This window comes from Onychostoma macrolepis, chromosome 13 (genome assembly GCF_012432095.1).
Source record: "Onychostoma macrolepis isolate SWU-2019 chromosome 13, ASM1243209v1, whole genome shotgun sequence".
NCBI classification, from domain to species: Eukaryota; Metazoa; Chordata; class Actinopteri; order Cypriniformes; family Cyprinidae; genus Onychostoma; species Onychostoma macrolepis.
The window spans coordinates 18163079-18188771 of NC_081167.1; the positions used below are offsets into that span (position 1 = coordinate 18163079).

General features: G+C 36.4%; 1 protein-coding gene across 5 annotated transcripts in view; it reads right to left on the reverse strand.

Moving 5' to 3' along the window:
• Positions 1 to 25693, reverse strand: part of lbx1a (ladybird homeobox 1a) — a 64029-nt gene that overhangs the window by 19873 nt on the left and 18463 nt on the right. For 4 of the 5 annotated variants that reach the window (XM_058796583.1, XM_058796580.1, XM_058796581.1 and 1 more), the window contains 3 exons: positions 18669 to 18777; positions 12664 to 12776; positions 9151 to 9289 (listed from right to left, as the gene is read on the reverse strand). The gene's annotated coding sequence lies outside the window, so the exon portion shown is untranslated. Of the gene's footprint in view, positions 1 to 9150; positions 9290 to 12663; positions 12777 to 18668; positions 18778 to 20067; positions 20245 to 25693 lie in introns of those variants that run through there. The other variant, XM_058796582.1, reaches the window with a different exon arrangement.

The following is a 25693-nucleotide window of genomic DNA, read 5'->3' on the forward strand; positions in this document are numbered from 1 at the left end:
TCCCTCCCACCCTCCCCCAGCCGCTGGGCATATCTCTATTTCAATCTCTCCGTTCTGTCCCTTCCTCTCTTTCTCTCTCTCTTTGCGGTGGAGCCCAGGCAAGAAATCACTCCCATTCAGCCAAGGACACAAACTCCCATCACACACACACACACACACACACACACACACACAGGCACGTTCTCAATATAAATATCTCTAGCGCTCTGGATAGCTCTGAGATTTATTCTGCTGCCAAGCCAGCAGAAAATTGACTTGTTTCATGGAGGCAGGCTATTGACACACTACCGTTGGGAGAGTTAGGGAGGCAGAGAGAGGGATGGATGGAAAGAGAGAGAAAGAGAGAGAGAGGGTGCGAGTCTGCATGTGTGAAAAAGCTAAAGAGAGAGAGCCAGAGAGGAAGACGCGAGCCCCTCCATTACAGGATAATGTAATCAGCAGTGTGGGAAATGGCGATGAGTAAAATGGTACAGCTGACATTTATATAAGAGGATATTGATGACATAAGCTGAGGAGGCAGACGTCCTCCCCTCTGCTCCCGCGGATTGATAAAGAAGCTCATTTAGCCAGTATATCATTCTTTCCCCAGAAGAGCAGCGAGAACTGCTGGGCCTGGAGCGAGGCGTGAAGGCGGGGGTAGACAGGGAGAGACGGCAGATAAATAGGCTCAGATCTAACCATAACCTTTCCAGGCAACAACAACAACAAAAAAAAAGACACGACAAAAACTTGCAGTCTTCTTTATGCCAGTGCTATGAGGTTACATGGGTGATGTACAACGTGGCCTTATGATACTGTCTAATTCTGAGCACTTTAATGTCAACATGAATCAAAATTGACCCTAGAATTTTGAAATGCATGGTCCCGATTGCTCTCAAAGGAACTGCCTTTACCAATGTTACGTTACCAATAACATACTAGTTATTTACAGTACCGATCAAAAGTTGGAATAATTCAGTTTTTTGAAGAAAGTTTTTGGTCAACAAGTCTGCATTTATTTAATGAAAAAAAGTAAGTAACATTTTGAAATAATACATTTTAAAATAATTGTGAAATGTTATTGGTGCTCAGGTTTTAATAATTAGAACAATACTAGTATTTATGCTGAAAAACTATTTCTGGTACTTCATGTTTTGTGTATTTATTTTATTTTATTTTATTTTTTAGGATTATTTGATGAAAAAAAGTTCAAAAGAACCAAAAGAAGACATTATAATGTCTTTACTTTCAATTTTACTATTAATTTAATGTGTCCTTGAATAAAAGTATTAATTTATTTGTTTATACTACTTATTCAAATTTATGAATGGTAGTGTATTATGTTTTCACAAACATATTAATCAGCAAAAAACAGATTTGAACGATAATAATACTAAGAAATGTCTCTTGAGCACCAAATCAGCATACTAGAATGATTTCTGAAGGATCATGTGACACTAAAGACTGTAGTAATGACTGCTTAAAATCCAGCTTTTCTGTCACAGGAATGAACTACATTTAAAAATAAATTCAAATAAAAAAATTATATTTCACATTATTACTGTTTTATTGTATTTTTGATCAAATAAATGCAGCCTTGGTGAGCATAAGTGACTTATTTTTTAGAAACATGAAAAAATCTTAAATATAAGTTAGGTATTTAACTCCCACTTTTTCCTATCCAATCAATTTATGACTGCTCAAATCAAATCCCATCCTATATCTTTATCTAATTGAATACCATTTCAGTTAGAAATATATCTGGTTATGGAAGTCAAATAAGTTTGCATGTTCAAAAATAGAGCACGCACACACTTTTTGCACATTTGGAAATAAGAAAGTGAAAGAAACAGAGGGTGAGGGAGAGAAGAGTTAAGAGTGAGGAGAAAGAGGAAGCATTTTTCCCTCTGGCCCGGTTTAAAAGAGGAGTGGAGAACAGAGGATGGGCAAAAGATGGTGAGGTGAGCATGAATTTTTGCTTGAATCAGCATTCGCTCAGCCGAGAGAGGAGAAGTGCAGGACTATAATTTAGCCTGGGCACAGCTCAAGGCTCATGTCAACCCTAAACAGACACCCTGGTTGATCATTTGAGAGGCGCTACGCCCAGCAACTTCTCATTAGATGTACTAAATCAGTGTAGAATTATAATACCAGGAACTTTAGAACAGACCAAACACTAAAGACTGGTGGGTCAAATGTGCGTTCTTCAGTTTCTTTTTCCTAGATGTTTTTGAAACCCTTCTGAATTCATTCGCTAAATGGTTCAAGCATTTAACCTGCTTGAAGTCGTGTTCCATATCAAGCCATGGAAAATGCTGGAGGAGCTCCACGGTATGGGGTCTCAGAACTTCACCATGACAAACCTACGAGCCCTTGAGTCTTTGTGAAGACATACTGCCTACAGTGATACTAATACCTGCTTCACTCCTGATGAAGTCACCAAATCAGAAATTACATACAATACAAACAAATATATATTAGAAATATAGAAGTTTTGGGTTGATTTTTGATGTTTTTGAAAGAAGTCTCTTATGCTCACCAAGGCTGCATTTATTTGATCAAAATACAGTAAAAACGGTAACATCGTGAATATAAGTGTTTTCTACTTTAACATATTTTAAATGTAACTTACTCCTGTGTTGGCAAAGCTGAATTTTCAGCAGCCATTAATATAGTCTTCAGTGTCAGAAATCATTCTAATGCTGATTTGGTTCTCAAGAAACATTAATATTAGTATTGAAAACAGCTGTGCTGCTTAATATTTTTCGTGGAAACTGATAAGCCTGATTTTTCAGGCTTCTTTGATGAATATAAAGCTCAAAAGAACAGCATTTATTTGAAACAGAAATATTTTGTAACATTATTCGATCAATTAAATGTGTCCTTGCTGAGTACAAATATTCATTTATTTAAAAAAAAAAAAAACCTATAAATGGTTTAAAACTTACAACTAGACTGCCAATCAATCTAACTGCACAAAATTCTGCTTATTCCCTATTAACTACGACTTTTCCCTCAATAAATTCCTAATATGCTGCTTATTAATAGTTAAGGTAGTTGTTAAGTTTAGGTACTGGGTAGGATAAGGGATGTAGAATAAGGTCATGGCTAAATGGCTAATATTCTAGTAATATGCTTGCTAATAAGCAACTAGTTAAGAGACCCTAAAATAAACCTTTGATCGGATTACAGATGACAAAATTACACAAAAATGGCAAATTTCTCAGTAATACAGAATCAAATATTCATACCTGATGACAAGGACATCATGAAACATTATTTTTGTATACTTGGTGCAATTAGAGAAATAAGACCGAGGGAAAACAAAATATGCTGTTAAACAATTAGGTAGTTCTGTACATTAGTGTTAGACAGGATAGTCTATCTGTATAGCTTTTAGTTTTGCACAACAGGTAGACCAACAGAATTGTCACTTTAAAGCCGATGATCTGCGGATTTTGACAGGACTGACCAAGATCAAAATGCTCAAAATGTCCCTCTTGGGTTGAATATGAATGATGCTTCTGAGTGAACTGAAAGTTAATGGTAAAGCGTGTAAAAATGGTCACTTTAGTATGACAAAGTAAAAACACACTCCACTCCGAAGCAAATATGGTATCAAATGCTCATGCATTCAGGCCACTTCCCCCATGGAATACTCCCTTGGAAAAAGCCACTAGGACAGATTCCGGCAGTGCACCTTTCAAACGACCTCGGGTTTCCATCAGAGTGGCCGGTGCGTGGCCACAGTGTTGCCACAGAGGCTTGACCTTTAGCTGCCTTTGTTGTAATTCAATAAGAGGCTCAGGGCCGACACCCTAACCCAACACGGGGTGCAACACAACCCCACTACACCTCTAACAGGCATGACCGCACCTCTCTCATACCTACTCACAGATAACTCAAGTTTATTGAACCCCCTTTTCCTCTGTTTGTCTATAGAATTTCCACGGGGCCATGGAAGACATTTCACATGAATATAATTAACGAGTGCAAAGCTTCCGAGATATTACGTATTTTCCTTCAAAGGCATAGAAGACGTCTCATTAAGTCTGCATTTGAAGCAGATTTAAAATAGCATGTGACCTAAATTTGAAACGATTTTACTCAAGGAAAAAAAAAATTGTCTAATAACATTTTCTGTGAAGCTGCTTTGAAACAATATGTATTGGGTGAAGTGCTATACAACCAATCTTCATATATATATATATATATATGTATGTGTGTGTGTGTGTGTGTGTGTATATGTATATGTGTGTGTGTGTGTGTGTGTGTGTGTGTATATGTGTGTGTGTGTGTGTGTGTGTGTGTGTATTATATATACATATATAATGTGTGTGTGTGTATATATATATATATATATACATATATATATATATATATATATTTATTATTATTTTTTTATATAGGACCAGCTGTTTTGGATTTAAAGGAAAATTGACAGATTAAATCATTTTTATTTATTTTTATTAATTATTTTATTTTATTTATATAAAATTATTATTTAAAATTTATTAAATTATATTATTTTATATTTAAATTATTTTTTAGTCTGCCAATATATTAATTTCTCCAGAACTTTAATATTGAAAATATATTACTTTTTAACATTTTTAAATTTAAGTAACTACGTAACTGCACATATTGGCAGATTAAATAAGAGAATCACGAATCTATAAATAAAATTAATTATCAAGTAAGCAATTAGTTAATATTAGCAATCCTTAATCCAATTAAACCATGCACACATCACACTCTTATGAAGTGTTTTCCACAAACCAATTATATTTTTAAAAAAGTGTTTTTTTTGTTTTTTTTATTTTACATTTGCTGTCTGAATTCAATTGGCAAGTTTTTGGAAAGCATTTACCTTTAAAAACAAAAGCACAGCATCAAATTTGTAAAAGGAATTCATCCATGTTCCTCAGTCCAGCACCAGATGTCTTTCTCCTGACATGTGTCATCTAATCTGTCATAAACCCTTTCCCTGGGTACAATAATTCTTCCATTACTTTCATTTCATTCTGTATTAAGACCACAGAGTCACACATCATGTTGTGAGGTCAAAGCCCTTACACTGATGGACTTCAGATATTAAACTGCAGATCTAGAAGGATCACTGAAACAGCTCAGCTCTGGTATTTTTAATGGAGAATTGTGTCTGCTAATGTGCCCCTACAACCTTAATAATTCCCTTGTGTTTCTGGAAAACACAAGAATAATAAAAAGGTGTTAGTTTCAGAATAGACTGTTACCGCCGATTTTCTATATGTTTCTTGGTGTTGAATCAGCTGCTATGGTGAGGCCTCAGGGTTAGTCCTGACTGATAATGTGGGTGCAGGAACTGTGCCATATTGACCTTGCTGTTGGGTTTGGGGGGTTTTAAGCACTGCAAGGTCGACGGCTTACACCAGATCAAACATCCAGATGGGCTAAAAGAGAAAGGCAAACTGCCACAGTCTAGACTGAGTCACTGAAACAGATCTCTGTTGCTCTGTTTGCCCAAACAGGAGTCGCAACTTCTGTGATTTTGTTCAACTGACCCCTATTAACCTCTGGACACAGAACGGACCTTTCTCACTCTGAGAGAGATCCAGCAAGCTGGGAGATCCCTCTCATTCATGTTTTGACGCTGATTCTTAACAAATCAATCTGAAACAACCACTCTGTCAAAGTGCCTCTCTTACACTCGCTATTTTGGAAATAACTGCATTCACTTCAATAATTTCTGGCAATTTCTCAGGGAAGTCCATTTCTGCCGCATAACGAAAAATATTACACTTCGGTAAATCATCATTTTTATGAAAATTCACAAGGACATAAAAGTTATGAGATAAAATGTTGAAATTATGACAGCTAAAATTGAGATAAAAAGTCATAAATATGAGATAAATCATAATGATGAGATAAAACGTCAAAATTATTGACAAATTATGATAAAAAACAAATTATAAGATACCAAGTCATATGAAATGAAACAAATTATGGCAGTAAAAATTAAGAAAAAGTCCTAATTATGATGCAAGTCAAATTTATGAAATAAAGCCATAACTGTGACATTAAAGTGCACTAAAGTGCAAAATTATGAAATACTATGACTTTTTATGTCCAAATTATGACCTTTGTCTCGTAAGTTAGACTCTGATTCATGATGTCAATGATTTACCATATCATGATTTTTCCCCTAAACATAGCTTCTATACTTTTTACTCTATTGTATGAATTTAAAAACATATCAGTGCAGGTTATGACTTTAGATTTTACATTTCAATTATTTTAAATATATAATTTTTTTTATTCAGAAATGTTTTAATGAAATTAAACATAAACATACATATACTGTGTGTGTGTGTGTGTGTGTGTGTGTGTGTGTGTGTGTGCATGCGTTTAATATATTACATATATGCACACACGCACACAGTCTTTCTTCTTGCACACACATCCAAGTGCCATATCTGCCGTATATTTTACCATGTCAGATGTTATCACATGACAGCCCTGCTGTTCAGCCTTTGAATCAATCGCGTTAATACCGTCACGTAACAATTGCCACAGATATCCAGCTTCACTGCTGATCAACACACTGAGGCCATGAGGAGGTTGTCCTACATATGTGTTGCACAACAGGTGCTGGATTTCGCCATCAGCCCGGAACCGAGACGAACGCAGAGGCTGCACAAAACAACAGGAGAAGAAAGAGACTGAACACACGCAATGGACATTCCCATCACTTGCCCTAAAATACTATCATTTATAATAGGTGCTGCAAATCTACGTAGCCTAATACAGTTGTCTCATAATATTTTTTGATGACATAAATAACTACACCACCACAGTCTAAATAAAGAACATTGCACTTTCAGACTACTGAAGATAATAAAGCTGCTTATTCTAATAAACAGTAGGACCATTTGTCTTGCATCAGATGAGACACACATAATCACAAAGTCGTCTACCCTAAGGTGACAACGGCTACCATCTCATTTAGATCTCCATAAATTGTTGTCACGAAATGGATACTGTATGCTTCACATGAGCCAGAGGGGAAGCCACATGCACAAACATTTTTCTTGGTAAAAATCCTGTCACTCAGTTTTATGAGTTGACCTGTTCGGAGTGAGAGGAGATTAGCAGGGGTCAGAGGGCACCGGTGCTAGATTCTGACACCCGCGCTGCATTCTGGACACTTGTTAAGAACACAGACGTGGGATGCGAGAGAAGCCAGGGAGACGCAAAATAGAAATAACATGTAAGCGGATAGCAAATGACGACTTCGCCCGGTGCCACCCGCTCACATTCTTTTACAATCATTTACGGCCAAGGATTTATGCGGAATGCATTATAAATCCAGTGTAATGTTATATGTGTAATATTAATGATTTTTGTCACACAATAGCTGAGGAATGGGCAGGTTTACTTCACACCTCGGGCAGGGTTTTTTGCATTTTCTCCTAAATAAAGCAGAGTTATTTCCCGCTACTGTTTCGCATTGTATTTGTCTGCACTGATAAGACTGATAATGTCAGCATAAACAACATCTTTTATGTGGATTTAAATGACACAAGCAGATCTGAATTTACTGTTGTTATTGCAGCCTCTCACCTCAAACAGAACAACATTGGCAGCAAATGTACTGAAATATTGCCCTTCCTTTGTTTGCCAAGCACTTTGCCATGGATGCGTACCCTCTCGCTCCCTCTCTCTCTCTGTCACTCATAAAAATCATATTTAGATCCTTATTCCTCCTTCTTAGCATATTTATGAGAGGACCTGGTGGGTATTTTTCCTCCTTTATGACACGATCCAGAGACAAGGAGTTAAGCTCATCGCCCCAAACCAGCGATCAGCCCAGCACTCTAGCATAACTGTCTCTGGCGTTCTCCATCCATTACCCAGACTTAGCGAAGGGCCACTGCTGCTCTATTCCAGCATCAACTCTCTCTCTCTCTTTTCGCATTAACTATTCAGATCAGCTTGATGCACAGGCGCTCATCTCCATACCCCGAGCCATGTTATTATCTCGTCTCTCGCCTCTTTCGTCGCTGCTGATCGGCCCTTCTGCAATAACGGGCGTTGTGAATTATTCAGGCCTAGTTAGGCGCGGAGCTCACCCTGACGCAAAACTCGCATCATGAAGTCCATCCATCTCTGTGCTGAAATATAGCTGCCAACAGCCTCTCAAAGCCCAGCGTCTTCAATCACACAGTCGCTTCTGTCACACCACGGCAGGCGGCACTTTACTCAACCTCAGACTGGACAAAAGAGCTCCCATCAGGACCCTATAAACATATACTGACATGCATACGGACGCATAGCCTACCGTGTGTTATTTAGGTTCATTTAGTTTAATCTATCACTCCTGTGGCTCAAACAATAAAGCACAGTGCTAGCAACACCAAGGTCATGGGTTAAAAATCACAAGGACAGAAAAGGCATGCTTTGAATGGAATGAAAGTCACTTTGAGCATCTAAAAGCATCTACAAAAATGCATTTTATTGTAAAATAATGTTATATATTATATTTATATTACAATACAGTTGTAGATATATATACACACACCAAATTTTTCAGTGTATTTTTTCCTTTCTTTTTTTAAATTATATTATATTTAAACTCAATATTTAGGGTATGTTTATGCAGAAATCTTGCACAAACATACAAAGAGAAGAAACAAAAATCATAAAAAAAAAAAAACATCCCTCTTCTCCGAGTCATTTTATTAAATTACAGAAGCCTTTGTAAAGGAGCAGCCACCCGGGATAAACAATGTCAAGAACTTCAGCCTTTAGACACAAGTCTATTTCCTGAAAGCTTTAGGGTTATTAGGCACTCATAATGAAGCTAATTAACAGGCTCAATTATTTTGTACGAAAGCTCATCAAAGAAACAATTGTGAGATGGAAACAAGCAAAACTGTTTTCTAAATCAATGAATGTGTCATTAACATCCAGTAAATTAAGTAATTTATCAGACGCTACAAAACAGGGGCAAGTATTTACACTAGATTGTGAGGACACACATGAACACAAATTAATATAACAAGATCTCAAATGACATACATAAACCACATTAGGTTTTTAGCATATGAATTGTGTGCTTCCACATTGGAAAGCATGGAAGGTAGGGGATTCACACTCGCACACACACACGGCTACCTTTGAGAAACATACCTTTGCTTGCCGTTCTTCATGCTACCATTATTGGTCACGGATGGACATAGTGTCATTCCACTGATGATTGAAACTGATTGAATGCAGTGAGGAAATGTACATCTTCAACTGAGCCTTCAAACTAAAAAAAAAAAAACACCTACAAAATAAAAACATAATAAAGAATGCATTTAAAAACACAAGCATTAAAAACGAGGTTCTAAAGATAGGTATTTTCGGTCAGATATTTATCAAGAGAATATGTGAAGCATTTCAAACTTCCAAGCAAGTTTCAAATTTCCATCTTTCAAAACAACATCACATTCACAGTCGTGTTGTTTGTCTGTTTATTCATTAAAGCTGCTACAACTTTCAGTTTTTGCTTCTTCTGACATATCTTTACAAATGATCCTGGTATCTGGAGCTTCTCGTTTTTAACATCAATTCATAATGACTCCTTAATCCCAAAATGGGAAACTTCAACAACAACAAAAAAAAGTTTTGTTATGAAAAATATTAATTGTATAAGAAAAATATGCATTAAAAAAAGCACAAGCATGACACATTTCTCGTGTATTCAGCATATACAATTTTTAGGTTTTTATCAGATAAATTTTAAAGTAATAATTATAAAAACAGCATACACTAATTAATTGTTGCATATGTACCTAGTAATCAACACTAAAGAACAGCATATGTAATCATTTTTCTTTAGCAGGTTATTATTTACATTATTATTAGTATACTACATGAATTATATTGACATGCAGTGTGTTTAACATGGACACTAATGTATAAAATATTACTCACCAAATATCAATCAAATCTTCACTCAGCATTTCTTTAATTCACATTTCACAAAAGAAACATCCAAAATATTCAAAGTACAAATATACAAAAGACATTTTAGGTAAATGTCTTATGAAGTATAATTCCCATAACTTGCCATTTCTCATTTTATTTGTAAGCTGACATAAAAAAAAATAAAAACTTTCCACAATGAATAACATATTTTACTAAAGATATTTTATATATTTTTCCCACCAAAAACGATAAAACTGAGTTTTCCAGTATACTGTAAAGTTTGCCATGAGGAGGTAATATTCACAGATTTTACAATGACTGACCAAACCAGAGTTACTTGCGGTTTGGACATATAAAACAAGCAACAATAGCAAAGATACTTTGTTAAACTTTGTGAGTTGTTTGAGCCTGTAGCAGCCTTATGTATGCACATAAACATCTTCGTTCTGAGATCAGCCATGGGAATGTAAGCTCATCCGATTTGCTCCAGCAGGTGGGAACTGCTGGCCTCAGCATTTTCCCCAACCGAGACTCACTTTCTGGGGCACAATCCCTCAAAGCATGTTCACTGCACCACACGCATACAGACACGCCAACTCTCGCACGCACAAGGATTTTGTCCTCTTAAAGAACGCTTTCTCTGGTGTAAAATGTCTCCCCGTCTATGCTAACCAGCCCACATGGACAGACCACACATATTTAACACATCAACAGGAACAGAAATTCGCTCCAGAATTATGCGGTCATCATTTCCACAAGCCGAGCATGACCGGCTCTGAATGTGCCGCAGTCAGACCATATCATGTTCAATTGACACCTCAGCTCTCAGTGACGAACAAATTTCGGAATTTCTCATTCAAAGGTTGTTTTGAGCAACCCTTTTGTCAACACCTAACACTTGTTACACTATTTTATAGTACTTTAGAATTCTTGATTCTGATAGGTCATTATATAGAGCACTGATCATTTAGTCTCACCATTGCATTAAACTGCAGACACACTTACACACATCTTATACAAATGCAACTTTTATACAAACACAACTGGTGCAATCTTGCATCTCAATTATTGATGTAGTGAAAATGACTTCAGAGATGCTCATTTGTAATATTACTGTAATATCGTTTGCTCTTATTGCTAGTCAGATTGTTTTGAATGTAAAGGACTATTTTGTAGACCTTAGTCAGGGTAGTGCCATATTTAATTTTTGCCAGTAATGAAACAATCCTTTAACAACACACCAATTGCTCAAGTGATGAACATCTTTCTGAGAAAAAAAAAAAAAACTTTCAGTAGGCAAAAACGTCATAAATGTTGAGTTATGAAAGTTGTGCCATCTAAGACCTTTACATCATGTGTGCCGTTGTAAAAATTGCTAGTCGTGTTAAGTTCAATATGGCGTCTACCCTGACTAAGGTCTATTCTAAGCAAAAGCTTTAAGGTAATATACATGTAAACATGATAATGCACTGTCAGCATGCAACTTTAAATCGCATTGGTCACTCCTTAATAAACTATATTTAAATGAAACTCTAAACCTCAAAAGTACTTGTATTTTTTTCTCCTGCTAAGCACAAATCAAAAGTCTGATTGCTTAAATTGCTCTTCTTTCAAATAGTACTGGGCCTTCAAACAAAGCTGACCTTATTAAAATGTTCAAGGGTCCTGGTGGAGCAGATAGAGACTTGTGAAGTGGGATATCGTTCTCTTTTCCCTCTTTCCCACATATGCACTGCAAACAGGTGCCGTTGAAACACAAAGCAAGAATATAACACAAAAAATAAGTGCTACAACACACCAATGCACACTTATATCCCTCATTAGCCATTCAATTCCAATGAGAGCAAAGAACCAGGGGTAAACAGGTGACACAAACTGCTGACTGCGTTCTCGAGGATGGTGAACAGCGTATAAGTCGGCCTGCAATGAGACACAATGTAGCTCTAATTACACCAGCCCAGGATGTTCTGATGGGCTTTATTTAACACAGTTTGATGTTGCAAATTCCAGGTGCACAGTTTAATATTATATGTACCTGTATAACTTATTTATTTTGTCGGTTAAATCACAGACAAACTAGAATAAACCCTTTGAATGTTCTGTCTGTAAGTATGCAGCAGTGCATCCAGTGGTATTACTGTAACTTTAAAGTGATATCTATTTGTCTGCGGCATCTCTTTCTATGGTTGAAGGGTAATGGATAAGGGTTAATCAATGCATCTTCGTCTGACAGACGCTGGGCTGGTCAAGCAGGCATTACCCGGCCTCATCACTAACATAATGAGCCATTTCCACCTTATGATTTACTTCTTCCAGCCTGCCTCCTTTTCTTCTCTCCTCTCAATGCGTTTTCTCTTTCACAGAGCAATTTATTCATAAATACGAAAAGCCTCTTCAGAGTCAGCATTTTCCTTGTACAGTAATTTTGAGGCATGTCCAGGGGAGTTCCTCTTTAAATGATGCAGTGTTCTCCTCAGTGGCAGAATCTCTGACTTGGCACTGTGGTTTCAGCTGATTAGGGGGAAACGACTGTGGCTAGTGTCATACTATTTACTGTCTCATCTTTATTTCTGTAGCAGTACCCAAGTCCTGTTGGTGCGTGAATGCATGCTGTGCAAATATAGGAGCGCACACAGCAAAGGGGAGTATAACTAACTCAGGGAAAGTTAGGTAGTTAAAGGGATAGGCCTAGTTCATTCAAAAATTTTAATTTCATCGTCATTTACTCACCTTCATGTTGCTCCCTCACGTTCTTCTGCCGAAAGCTAAAGGAGAACTTTAGCAAAATGTTCTTGCTTTTCGTTTCCATACAGAATCAATGATTGGAGAAAAACAACGTCAAGCTGAAAAAATTACAAAAAAGCATGTTAAATGATTTATCTGAAACCAAACAATAGTTTTATATGAGAAAAAGCCTGAAGTTTAAGCTCCACAGTAACTCTCACTAGCCATACTTCCACATATTCAATCTGGGTGAAACAGTAAAAAGACACACATGGTTCTTCTACAAATGTGATGCAAAGAATTTTGATGCAAATATTAATTTGAAGGCTGTGGCAGAGTCAAGGATTTCGGCTATAATAATAATAATAATAAATGTCACTTGACCACCAAATCAGCATACTGAAATGATTTCTGAAGGATAATGTGACACTGAAGCCTGGAGTAATAAATTCAGCTTTGCCATCCCTGGAATAAATTACATTTGAAAATATATTAAATATTTCACAATATTACTGTTTTTTTGTTGTTGTTTTTTACTGTATTTTGATTATATAAATGCAGCCTTGGTGAGAATAAAATAAACTAAAAAAATAAATAAATAATAAAAAAAGAAATCTTACTGACCCCAAACCTGATATGATGCTAAAACAATAAACAATAATTAAACAACATAACACGCAACTTGAAACACTGTTCTAATATACATAACTGAAAATATTACAACAGAAATAAAATGTTATTAAATGTAATGTTTTACACCTGTACTTCCCATAGCGAACTGTATTGTTTTGTTGAATATAATTTTAGATTGACAATTTATTTATAGTTATACTTTGGTTGTATTTTGTTGTATTTTACTTGGATCTGTTAAATCAAATATAAATTTCCACAGTATACATAAAGTAAAAGTCATTTACAGCTAAACCAATAAACATATTTTAACTATAATGTTTTAACATTATTTTTCCGTTTAAATTCAGAGGGGGAGAAAGGAACAATTTTACACGACTTGTTAACATCTTAAAAACTATGAATAATACGATCATATTAAAGTCCACCGAGGTCAATGGAATTGTTATTTGCATAAACCACATAGACTGAAAATGGGCATCAATTTTTTTTTACTGCACAGCACACATGGCCAAGTATGCAGTCCTAAACTCCAGGCTAAGTTTATAGCGTTCTGTGCAGCAGATGAAGTGGCAGGCAGGCAGGCCTGTTTCTCTTCTTCAGTGCTGAACTAAAAGTGAACTCACTCTGCTATATATAAATACAGCTTTGCAGCCAATCAGTGGCGTGGCTCCGGGGCATCATCTTGCTGCGCTGACTTTCCCATTACGATAATGTGAATCTCTCGCTCAGCCTCATAATACTGGCAAGCGTGGATAAAATACTGTCTCCCCTCTGCTCCACGCCGGCCTGCTCCAGCTCCTGCCACACACACTGAGAGAGTGTCTGTGCATACTAATGAATTTGTGCTTCAGGGCCTTGGGACTGGCAGCACGGCACTGTGCAGGTATTTCCTGTAGGGGGCGTAATATAAAGCTGACATGGTGAGCGCCATGAAGTCACAAGTTGTGTACAGTAGTGGGATGTGGGTCATTTTTTACAGTGTATAAGTGCAAGACATGTTGCCTCTGAGTGCTGACTCCCTCTGCAACGAAAAATTAATTTTCCTAATCAGTATTTTTGTCCTGTTTTTTTGTTTGTTTAGTAAAAACACCTAAACAACACAAGATAAAGATTTAATTCAAGAAGTGTTTATTTTTAAAACAAGACAATTATATTTCTTGATTCATGATTAATATGCAGTTTTGTTTAAATTTATCTTAGAACAAGATTAATTTACTTAATCAAATAAATGAAAACTTTTTTTAAAATTTAAATCAAATAAATACCAAAATATACAATGATATTTATATTTTTAAATTGAAAATAAGTGTTTATTTTTCTTACCGCCTTAGCACATATTTTTCTTGTTTACAGCATAAGCCTCAAATTGTTATATTTTTGCTTAAAACAGGAAAAAATATTTTTTTATTCAAAATAATCGGATTAAAAACCTAATATGCAATTTCGCTTACATTTATATTAAACATCCATAGAGCAAAATCGATTAATTTGAAAAGCAAAACAAAAGTTGAATATTTAAAGTAGTTTTTACTTTTTTTATTGCATTGGTTATTTCTTATTTTTCTTGTTTTAAGCATATGCCTCAAATTGTTATATTTTTTGCTTATATTTCTTGATTCATAATATGTTCTCTAAAAAAATCCTAATATTCAATTTTGCTGAAATTTATCTTGTTGTGAAGATATTTAGGTGGGAAACAAGGATAGAACGATAGAACAATAGAACGATAGATAGATAGATAGATAGGATAGACAGATAGATAGATATTTTGCAGTGTAAATGAAATGTAGAATAATACTTTTTGTTCACTAACAATTACATAACAGTAATCAAAATTACAAAACAGCAATTCATAGTTAGGTTACATATTTGCTAAATTTCAAATGTTATAAATTCAGAATAATCCTACTTATTTATTATAGACTATGTTATTCCTACTTGTATTACTTATATTTATTTATATACTGTAGGTCATTACAGAAAGTGCAGTTAATCTACCAAATCTTTTTTAACAACAAAAAAAGAGCAACAGTTTTCATTTGTCTCCATAATGTCTTCCAGAAATGTGAAAGCCAAAACAAAAGAGCCTGTGACAGCAACATCATGATGCTGCAACACGTTACCTGGTCACCTGTACCGACCCATACACTCACACACAGAGAAACCCAGACACACACACACACACACTGCTGCAACTGGGGTGGAGCCGGGGGACTTGTGGAGCATGAACGGAAAACATGAAGAGAGCGTTTTGATGGGGACACTCTGTTTGCCATTTCTAATTTGTAGGCGGGGGACGAGAATGGGGCGATCACAGCGTGATTCATATTAAAAGTCAATTGGCCTTCAAATTCCTCTGGTCCCCCAAAGTCACTACTGGTGAGAAGGAAATGAGTCTTAATGGAGTGGCAGTGCCACAATAAAATATCGGAAATTGAATCTGACCACAAAACTCAATGGTCCAGGCACAGCACCTGAACGACTGACCATTACAGATATGAGATTCTTTCTTTTCGGACCATTTTTTCCTTATCTATTATTTGGCTATATGGATGTCCTCCGATTCTCTAAAAGTCCTTTAGTGTCCACCTTTCCTCTCTCGCCTGAACATCGGAGCACTTAGCAGTAATCTGTTTCGGCCTCACTTTTAATTTCTCGCATGTCTGCCTGCGCTCTGAGTGCTGGGGTAACTGGGTAGGCAATACAAAGCAAAAGGCCATAAAACCCTCCTGCTGTGTGAGATATATTAACTTTAACCTCATGGTAATTACCAAAAACTATTTAAAACCAACTTTTCCATTTAGGCTACTTTCCGCTAGGTTACTCGTGACAACTTGCCCTTGTTTTAAATTACTATAAACTGACAGGATCAAGAAATCACAAAAATTCATAAGCAGACATGCAGATGATCATGTTAAAGAAAATATCAAGACACAGTCCTTCATATATAGACTTATAGAAGGTCATTTTTTACACTCTCAAAAATAAAGGTACAAAAGCTGTCACTGGGGCAGTACCTTTTCAAAATGTACCTATTAGGTTCAAGTATGTACACTTTAAGTACTAATATGTACCTTTAAGGTACCAAAACGTACCCTTCAGATACAAACATGTACCTTTTGAAAAGGTACCGCCCCAGTGACAGCTTTTGTACCTTTATTTCTGAGAGTGTATGTTAGGCAGATGTCAAATAACTTTAACCCTATAAAACCTATACTTAATCATATTTGGCACATGAAAAACTTTGCAGAAAATACCTGTTGCAGGTCGTTTTTTTAAAGGTGAAATCATTCATTTTCATAGAGTAAACACCAATATCAATGCTTCAAGATGAACATTTACTAAACTGAAACAACAGGTTGTTTACTTGATTATCCATACACTATTCATGGTAACGTGTATCAAACATGACACATCAGGATTTTGAGGAATGTTTATTTGCACATTTATATCTCTCAATCATCACTGTATTGCATTGCATTATATATAGTTTCCCCCACGATCAAATTTACAGAGATCATAAAACTCAGGATTTAATTATAATTTTACTAAGGAATATTATTGAGATATACTGTAGTTGATAATTGATTTACAAGCAGAATTTAATCTCACTTTCTATATAAATAACACCTGTACCATGCACATTTTGCTCAGTTTGGAACAGCAACCTCAAAAACAAAACAAAAAAAACCTTAACCTTAAAAAAAAATCATAACAGGGTTAAGTGCGTTTTTGAGTGAATATCTGCTTTGCTAATATATTTTAGAGCACTTGCGTGTTAAAACGACTGCAAAGAGCATATCAAAACTGGTCTGTAGAGAACAGAATCAAAGATATAAAATAGACTGTACATTATTTTTTTTTAAAAAGCACATTTTCAGTGGATTAGGGAAAGGTGTGAGAAACATGCCTAATCCTGACACGAGCACACATTGCCCTCTTCAGGCCTGGCTGTGTAAGATGACCCGGCTCATTTGTCATCCTGGCTGGAGGAAATCCAAACAGCTCAATATCATGTTTAACTAATCAGACAAGAGAATCTATTTAATGACAGCCTTGAGACATGAGATAAATGTTAGCCACTCACTCAGTCAATTCAAACTGCCTGAACACTCAATCAGGATATAATCTACGATTCGGAACTAATAGCCAGAATATAGTGGCTTATTTTGTAAACACGCTACTCGTTTTGCTGAGCTTGTTAAGCCTGCTCATTTTAAGTCTAAAATGACTTTGGCTTCAGCTACATGTGTAAAGATAACTCTCCATCCCTCTGTGCCACTCGGTTCTTCCTCCTCCTTCCTTTTCTCTGTATTCATCTCCATGACAGATGCAGAGTGAGGCCTGAGGCTGCAGTTAAGAATATGTGATGCAGAGATTCTTTATTAACATTTCATTCCCATTCCCTACACGACATAAATTAGATGGGACGTTAAAGGCTGTCAGCTGTGGCGATCTGTCACAGAGTCTTGGCTCTGTCCGTCGGCTGTCCCCTGACTTCTGCAATGTCTGCCACCGCCAAGCTGATAAGCTCACAGTCTTCGTTGTAAAACAAAAGCACTGTTGAGCCACAAAATATGAACAAGCTCTAATTCGGCATTTTTTCTGGACCCCGCTTACAGATTCGACCCCCTTACCTCTGGTGCAGACTCGATTATAAGTGCTATCTGTTCAGCGTGTGCTCGTGGCGAGAGATCTGAGATGTGTCTTATGGCTAGCTCAACGCTAATGTATTCATCATTAATCTTATCAGCGCTGCCTTTCCACATCATTTCAGGGCAGTAGCACGATTTTTATCTCTAATTTGATGGTAATGAACCCATCAGCATGGAGTGGTTGATGAATATGATGAAAAATGGCATTCATATTCACTTTGGACAAGCCACATCTTCTTATCTCATTAGAAAAACTGATATTAGAATAACTCTTTATTTATGAAAATGTACATTAATCGTGGAAGGTCTCTTGGTCAAGACACTTTCAAAAACTAACAAACAATATAAACTAAAATCAGAAAAATGTGTAGTTATTAAGGCATTTGTACTGGGAATTCGCTCTGATGAAAATTCTGCACAATGGCCATTATGGTGCATAATGGGTAGTATATAATTTGTAATGATTTTGATAAATTTAGCTCGGGGGAGTGGCTACAGGTGGGCAATGCCCATCCAAGGAAAACTCAAACTACTCATAGAAATACGAGATTAGTAATTCAAATACACTTCCTGTATGCTTATACATGTTATAGCGTGGATTTTCAAGCCTGGTTGAACCATACCACCAAAAGCATGTCACCATTTACAAACACACTGGACAAATATTTCCAAGACTGAACAATGACCAATGATGCCCCATGCTAGTCAATTTTGGGTGGTTACCTCAAGCGCTTCACTGTGGTACCAGCTCCGACTGCGGTTGGAGTATTCAGTATGATGCAGTTTTCTGTCTCTCAGGATTGATAAGAGGACATATTCACAAACCAGGCATCTGTAAACGGTAAACAGCTATTATTAGAGACAATTATTAGTGCATTTATTAAAGACAGTAATTACTGCACTCCAAATTCACACAACAAGTGTTATAGATTCAGATTACAGTGTTTCAGATTGTGTGAGTAAACATCAAAATCCTTTAAAGGCAAGACAATTCACTCAAGACAACTAGAACTTTTTTCTCGGGCCTGGGCTCGAGGGCGACACGGACTAGATCTTGAAGGGTGACCCTGGAAAAATGAACATGAAAAAGTAGAGTGGCAATGTAATAAAATAAATAACTATTCGATGAAAACAAACTTAAAGATGTTAAATGATTAAAAATGTTGCCAAGTTAACAAAATGAAAAAATAAGTTTAGGTTGAAGTACTAAAACGGAAATAAAAATAAATTAAACCTATGTTAAAATATTAAAAAAAAAAAACAAACAGAAAATTCAAAAGTACATAGCAAAATTACTAAAACAAAAATTAAATATAAAAACTTAATTCATTATTAATGTTTATAAATTATAATATTAATATTAAAATATGGTCCCACTTAATATTAGGTGGCATTAAATACTATGCGCTTACATTAAAAAAATAAGTACAATGTACAATGTTGTTGTGTTCATGTTGTATTGCAAAATCGTTTTGCTGCTATTGAGGTGGGATACGTGTAAGGTTTGGGACAGGTTTGGTGGTATGGGTAGGTTTAAGGGTAAGGGATGGGTCAACAGTGTAATAGTAGTAATTCTAAATGTATTTTTTTAAATATAAAGTACAATGTAAAAACATGTATGTATACAATGGGCCTGATTCATGAAACATTCGTAAATATAGGAGTAAATTCTGAGTAGGCTAATTTGCGCGAAAAACGGACCTTCCCGAAAACTCTCCTCCGGATTCACAAACGCTTCGTAAACGTCCAATTTGATAGTTAAACGTGTATGTTAATGAATTCCAATCATTCGTAAATAGGGCGCTCGTGCACACTCATTCACAATTAGCATAATCCCGGCCTATGACTACAGCTACGCAAATTTCGTGTCCAGGAACGCAGTGGAATATTCACTTTCTCAAGTTTGGCTCCAGTATATTGCATAAATGCAAAAAGAGACTAATTGGCCATATGGCTAACGATAAATATTCAATAACGTGTGTCCACCAAAGCGTTTTTAGCCACCTGAAAAATTACAGGAGCTCTTCTGAAAACGGCCAGCTGGTGGTGCTTGAAAACGCTTTGGTGGCACAGCGTTTTTCCCATTGACTGTAAAAAACAAAAAACAAACAAAAAAAAAAACCTTTTTTCCAGCTGTCGATTTGGTTGCTATGAAGTGGAATATCCACGGTAGTAACGTATTACTAGCATCTCATTTTGAAGAATATTACTGAATATAAAAATGCAGTAACCAGTTCAGTTGTTGTACAAGTAGGATGATTGGTCGGTGTGGTATTTGTCCCGCCCCTCCTACATTGAATGGACGACTGGCTAAAAAGTGACAGTGACAAGCGCTGCGTTCTACCCAAAGCTAAACCGGAACTAAATAGTTCATCAACTCTCAGCTACAAAATAAATAAATACATTAAATTAAATTAAATAAATTACAAAACCAGAGCAAACGGAAAATGGAAGTGCATCATACGGAGCCCGGGAAGTCACCTGTAGGAGAAAAAAAACAATCCGTGCCGACGGTTTTGCAATCCATTCCCTCAGTTTATAAACCGTGCGCACGCTTTCACAATCCGTTCCCACGGGTTTGTAAACTGTACTCACGGATTCATGCAGCAAGCTCCTATGTAGCCTACGTGTTAACGAATCATATTGTATATTGTTTTATTGCATATTATTATGTGGAATAGGCCTACAGCAAATTGTAACGGATACGAGTTGGAATACAACGATTTAATAAGAAAGATGTGCATCAAAATCTTGTTTAATTTGTGATCATCTTAGACTTGATTATTATTGTCTAATAAACCTGGCATTGTTACTGACTTTGGAGTTATTTGTTACTCTTTTGTAAGTCGTTTTGAATAAAAGCTTCTTCTAAATGCATGTAACCTAAATATATAACAACAACAACAATAATAATAATAAAATAATAGTTATTATTATTATTTTAATTTATAGGCTAAATAAATGAGTGCACTTAAAGGTGCTGTATGTAGGATTTTGACTCTATTAAAGTATAAAAATACCATAATATGTTTGCAGATATTTAAGAAACATGCTAAATTAACATACTTGTTTATCTGAAAAACAATGCTACAGTCAGTTATTCTCCTTTGAAAATGTGCATTCCGGCCCGGAATGTCTGTGTTTGTTATGGTTTGTGAAACCCAATTGTATTTCGGCACCGCGGGTTGCCAGTTGGCGGAAAACACAGCGTATTTATCATCATCATCATACTAGTTCCTGTTGATATCATTAATCTGGCAACCTGTGTGTGCGTCAAGCCTGAGGAGGAGGGGGAGGGTGAAAATAACCGTCTCCAATATTTTGAATTTGGACTGCAATACCTATTTCAACCACTCGGTGTCAATCCTACATACAGCACCTTTAAGACAGTAAAATGTTTGTCATACAATAATTCATGAATGCTTTATTTTTAATAACATTTTACAGTTTTGGAAATGTGTTTGTGTACTATTCATTCTTAACATGAAGACTTATTTTGGTGATTTTATTATACTAAACTTTTCCCCCCAGAGTTAGATACTGTTAATGTGGATGAAATCTGAAGTCATCGCATTTGGAAACAAAGATGAAGTTCTCAAGGTGAATGCATACCTTGAGTCTAGGGGTCAAACAACTAAAAACCAAGTAAACAATCTTGGGGTGATTCTGGAGACAGACCTTAGTTTTAGTAGTCATGTCAAAGCAGTAACTAAATCAGCATACTATCATCTCAAAAACATTGCAAGAATTAGATGTTTTGTGTTGAGTCAAGACTTAGAGAAACTTGTTCATGCCTTTATCACCAGCAGGGTGGATTATTGTAATGGTCTCCTCACTGGCCTTCCAAAGAAGACCATTAGACAGCTGCAGCTCATCCAGAACGCTGCTGCCAGGATTCTGACTAGAACCAGAAAATCTGAGCATATCACACCAGTCCTCAGGTCCTTACACTGGCTTCCAGTTACATTTAGGATTGATTTTGAAGTACTTTTACTCGATTATAAAGCACTCAATGGCATAGGACCTAAATGCATTGCAGATATGCTCACTGAATATAAACCTAACAGACCACTCAGATCATTAGGATCGAGTTAGAAACACCAAGGGTTGGACTTTGGACTGGTTCCATGCTGCACGTCACGCTTTTTCAATGCATCATACACTCAACAATACATATACATATGTAGGGTAAGCGTGGCATGTGAGTGGCGGCCGGGGGTGGGACTTTGGGCCTTGTGCCCCGCAGCACCTCTCCTTGATGGCTCGTTTTGGGCCTAATTTATGCCTTACGCATGGAGGGCCCAGAGGCAGCCTTACAATATCTTACTATTTATAGCTTTATTATTATTATTATTACTATTATTATTTCGTCATTACTATTACTACCATTATTATTTTTATTATTATTATTATTATTACAATTTGTCCTCTTCCTGATTTCCCAACCACCCCCTGTCTCGGATGAATAAATTTATTATCGTTATTGTTGCTACTATTACTAATTACTATTTAATACAATTATTATTGATATTTGTCATCCTCCTCACCCTCCAACTTTCCCCTCATTTCTGATTAATTGAGTTAATTACTATTATTATTATTACTGTTATTATTTATTTATTGATATTGTTGCTGCTAGTATTACTATTATTACTTATCACCTTCCTCATCCTCCATCCTCTAATTTTTGTTATTAATGCTATTATTACTATTATTATTTTTATTATTACTGTTATCATTACTATTATGTTTTTTTTTTTTTTTACTTTTGTCATGTCTGTTGTACTTTCCTTTATTTATATACCGTACTTCCACCCCCAACACTTACACACACACACACACACACTCACTTACACAAATCATGTTGGCTGTCATGTATGTTTTGTTGACCTTGGTTATTTTGTATTTGATTTGTTACCTGTAAGTATCTGTATGTTTGTTTGCATAATAAAAAAAAAGAAAAAGAAAAAAAAAGAAACACCAAGGGTTCACACAAAATAAGGGGAGTCTGCTTTTAGCTATTATGCCTCCCGCAGTTGGAACCAGCTTCCAGATGAGATCAGATGTGCTAAAACATTAGCCACATTTAAATCTAGACTCAAAACTCATCTGTTTAGCTGCGCATTTGTTGAATGAGCACTGTGCTACTCCGAACTGATTATATAAAATGTATAATAAAATCACCAAAATAAGTCTTCATGTTAAGAATGAATAGTACACAAACACATTTCCAAAACTGTAAAATGTTATTAAAAATAAAGCATTCATGAATTATTTTATGACAAACATTTTACTGTCTTAAGTGCACTCATTTATTTAGCCTATGAATTAAAATAATAATAATAACTATTATTTTTTTATTATTATTGTTGTTGTTGTTGTTATATATTTAGGTTACATGCATTTAGAAGAAGCTTTTATTCAAAACGACTTACAAAAGAGTAACAAATGACTCCAAAGTCAGTCACAATGCCAGGTTTATTATACAATAATAATCAAGTCTAAGATGATCACAAATTAAACAAGATTTTGACGCACATCTTTCTTATTAAATCGTTGTATTCCAACTCATGTCCGTTACAATTTGCTGTAGGCCTATTCCACATAATAATATGCAATAAAACAATATACAATATGATTCGTTAACACGTAGGCTACCTAGGAGCTTGCTGCATGAATCCGTGAGTACAGTTTACAAACCCGTGGGAACGGATTGTGAAAGCGTGCGCACGGATTATGAATCTGTGGGTACGGATTCAAAAACCGAGGGTACGGTTTACAAAATCTGAGCGCACGGATTGGAAATTCGTGGGTACGGTTTATTAATCCGTGGGCATGATTTGTTAAACCGAGGGAACAGTTTAAGAATTCGTGAGTACGGTTTATAAACTGAGGGAACGGATTGCAAAACCGTCGGCACGGATTGTTTTTTTTTCTCCTACAGGTGACTTCCCGGGCTCCGTAGTACCAAGATTCAGTGTCATCAGTTTGCCAAAAAGTACACAGAACGTTTTATGCACTATTTACACGTGGTAGGGAGCAGGTGTAGATTTCTTTCGTAGGCCTACCAACTAACATTTTGAAAATACGATCATTTTCATGAATCCGAAAATTTACGTCAGAACAGCTTTACGAACGATTCTGCTCGTGTTTCATGAATGAGGCCCAATAAGTGCATTGTATTAAATTATAAAGGACATAACAGTTAAGGCCATCTAATATAAAGAGGGACCTAAAATATTCATAAATAATATTCATAAAAAACCTGGACAGCTTCTAGTCTTGCAACCTCCTGTAACAGTTTGTTATTTTTAATAAAAATTTGACAACCATATTTTATACTTTATATTGATGCAAGAACAATTTTTCACATATATAAACATTGATTTCAGATATTTCTCTCTGTTACACATACTTAAGCTAACTGACACAATTCAGTTGAATTCCAAAGTCATACTGATTCGAGTTGCTGGCCCCAGGATGGCATCCTAGTAATGCCACTATTAAAGGTAGCTGACCTTAGTTTTCTCAGTGTTATCCTAGCAGGCAGTGTCGTGAGGTGTGTGTGGGTTTTGTTGTTTTAATTGATAGCTCAGTGGTACACACAGTAGATGAAATGTCAACGCTGAGAGGGGCAGCACTGCCCCGGGGTCTCTACGGACTCCCCTCTCCCTCAGATAGGAACACAAATTGGATATGAGGTTTGATCGCCAAGTCCAAATGTTACGTTCCCATTTTTTACACATGGACAGAAATGGTGGTGGGGGCATTCTGTGTGACCGTAAATGACATATGTTTGTCACCTTTAAATGAAATGACCTATTTTGTGGAAACAGCTATAAGCCTACTTGTGCTCTTTCAGGAGAGGAGGACCGCAATATGTCGTAAAAGATTGGCTTTCTTTTCTGTCCCGGCAAAACACAGAAACACCCTCAGGGTATGTCATTTCCCTCTCTGGGAAGGTTAACATAAAGCTTGAACTCAAAAGAGTTACCCAAGCAAAAGTAATGCAACTATAAATTAAAAAAAAAAATCAAAACTGAACAACAAAAGCCTCTTTGTGCACCACTAACAGTAGCGGGCTCTCGCTAAATGGACGATGAGTTTGCCGTCCTCCAGCCTTTATTGAGCTCTGGAAGTCATACAACGACTGCTCACACGCTGCCCATATTAGCGAGTTAACTACTGTATGGTTTGCCTCCCTGCTGGTTCTTGAGTGGCGAGCGCTGATGAGCTCTTTGTCGCCTGTGCCTTTCTAAAGAGGAGAGGCAGCCGCTTCTGTCGAGTTGACTAGGTGCCAGGCCTTCCAGTTTGGCCCGATCCCTCAAGCATGAGCCTCACATATTCAAGCTGTTTCAACAGCCTGTCAGCTAATGGGATTTGGGAGAGGTACATTAAGCCTGTATGAATCTGTGAGGGAGAGCAAGACTCTGGATGCTCATATTGCTGTGCCATATTAAAGGGCTGGAAAAGTGCTTTCCTGCTCCGTGTCTTCCTGTTAAATGTCAGGCCACATATGCTAGGAGAGAAGTAGCAATGGCTCTGATATGTTGAGCTTATGCTGCATTAAACCCACAGAAACCTTGATTTGTCCAATCATCCCTGGGAGTGACAATTTGTTCACCATGTTAGATCTAGTGTCTATGCACCGTCCTGATGTGGGGAGGTCAATGCAGATGATATATGAAATGGTGACTACTGACACGGTCACCCCTGATGCAAATTTCCAAATCTTGAGGAAGGTATAG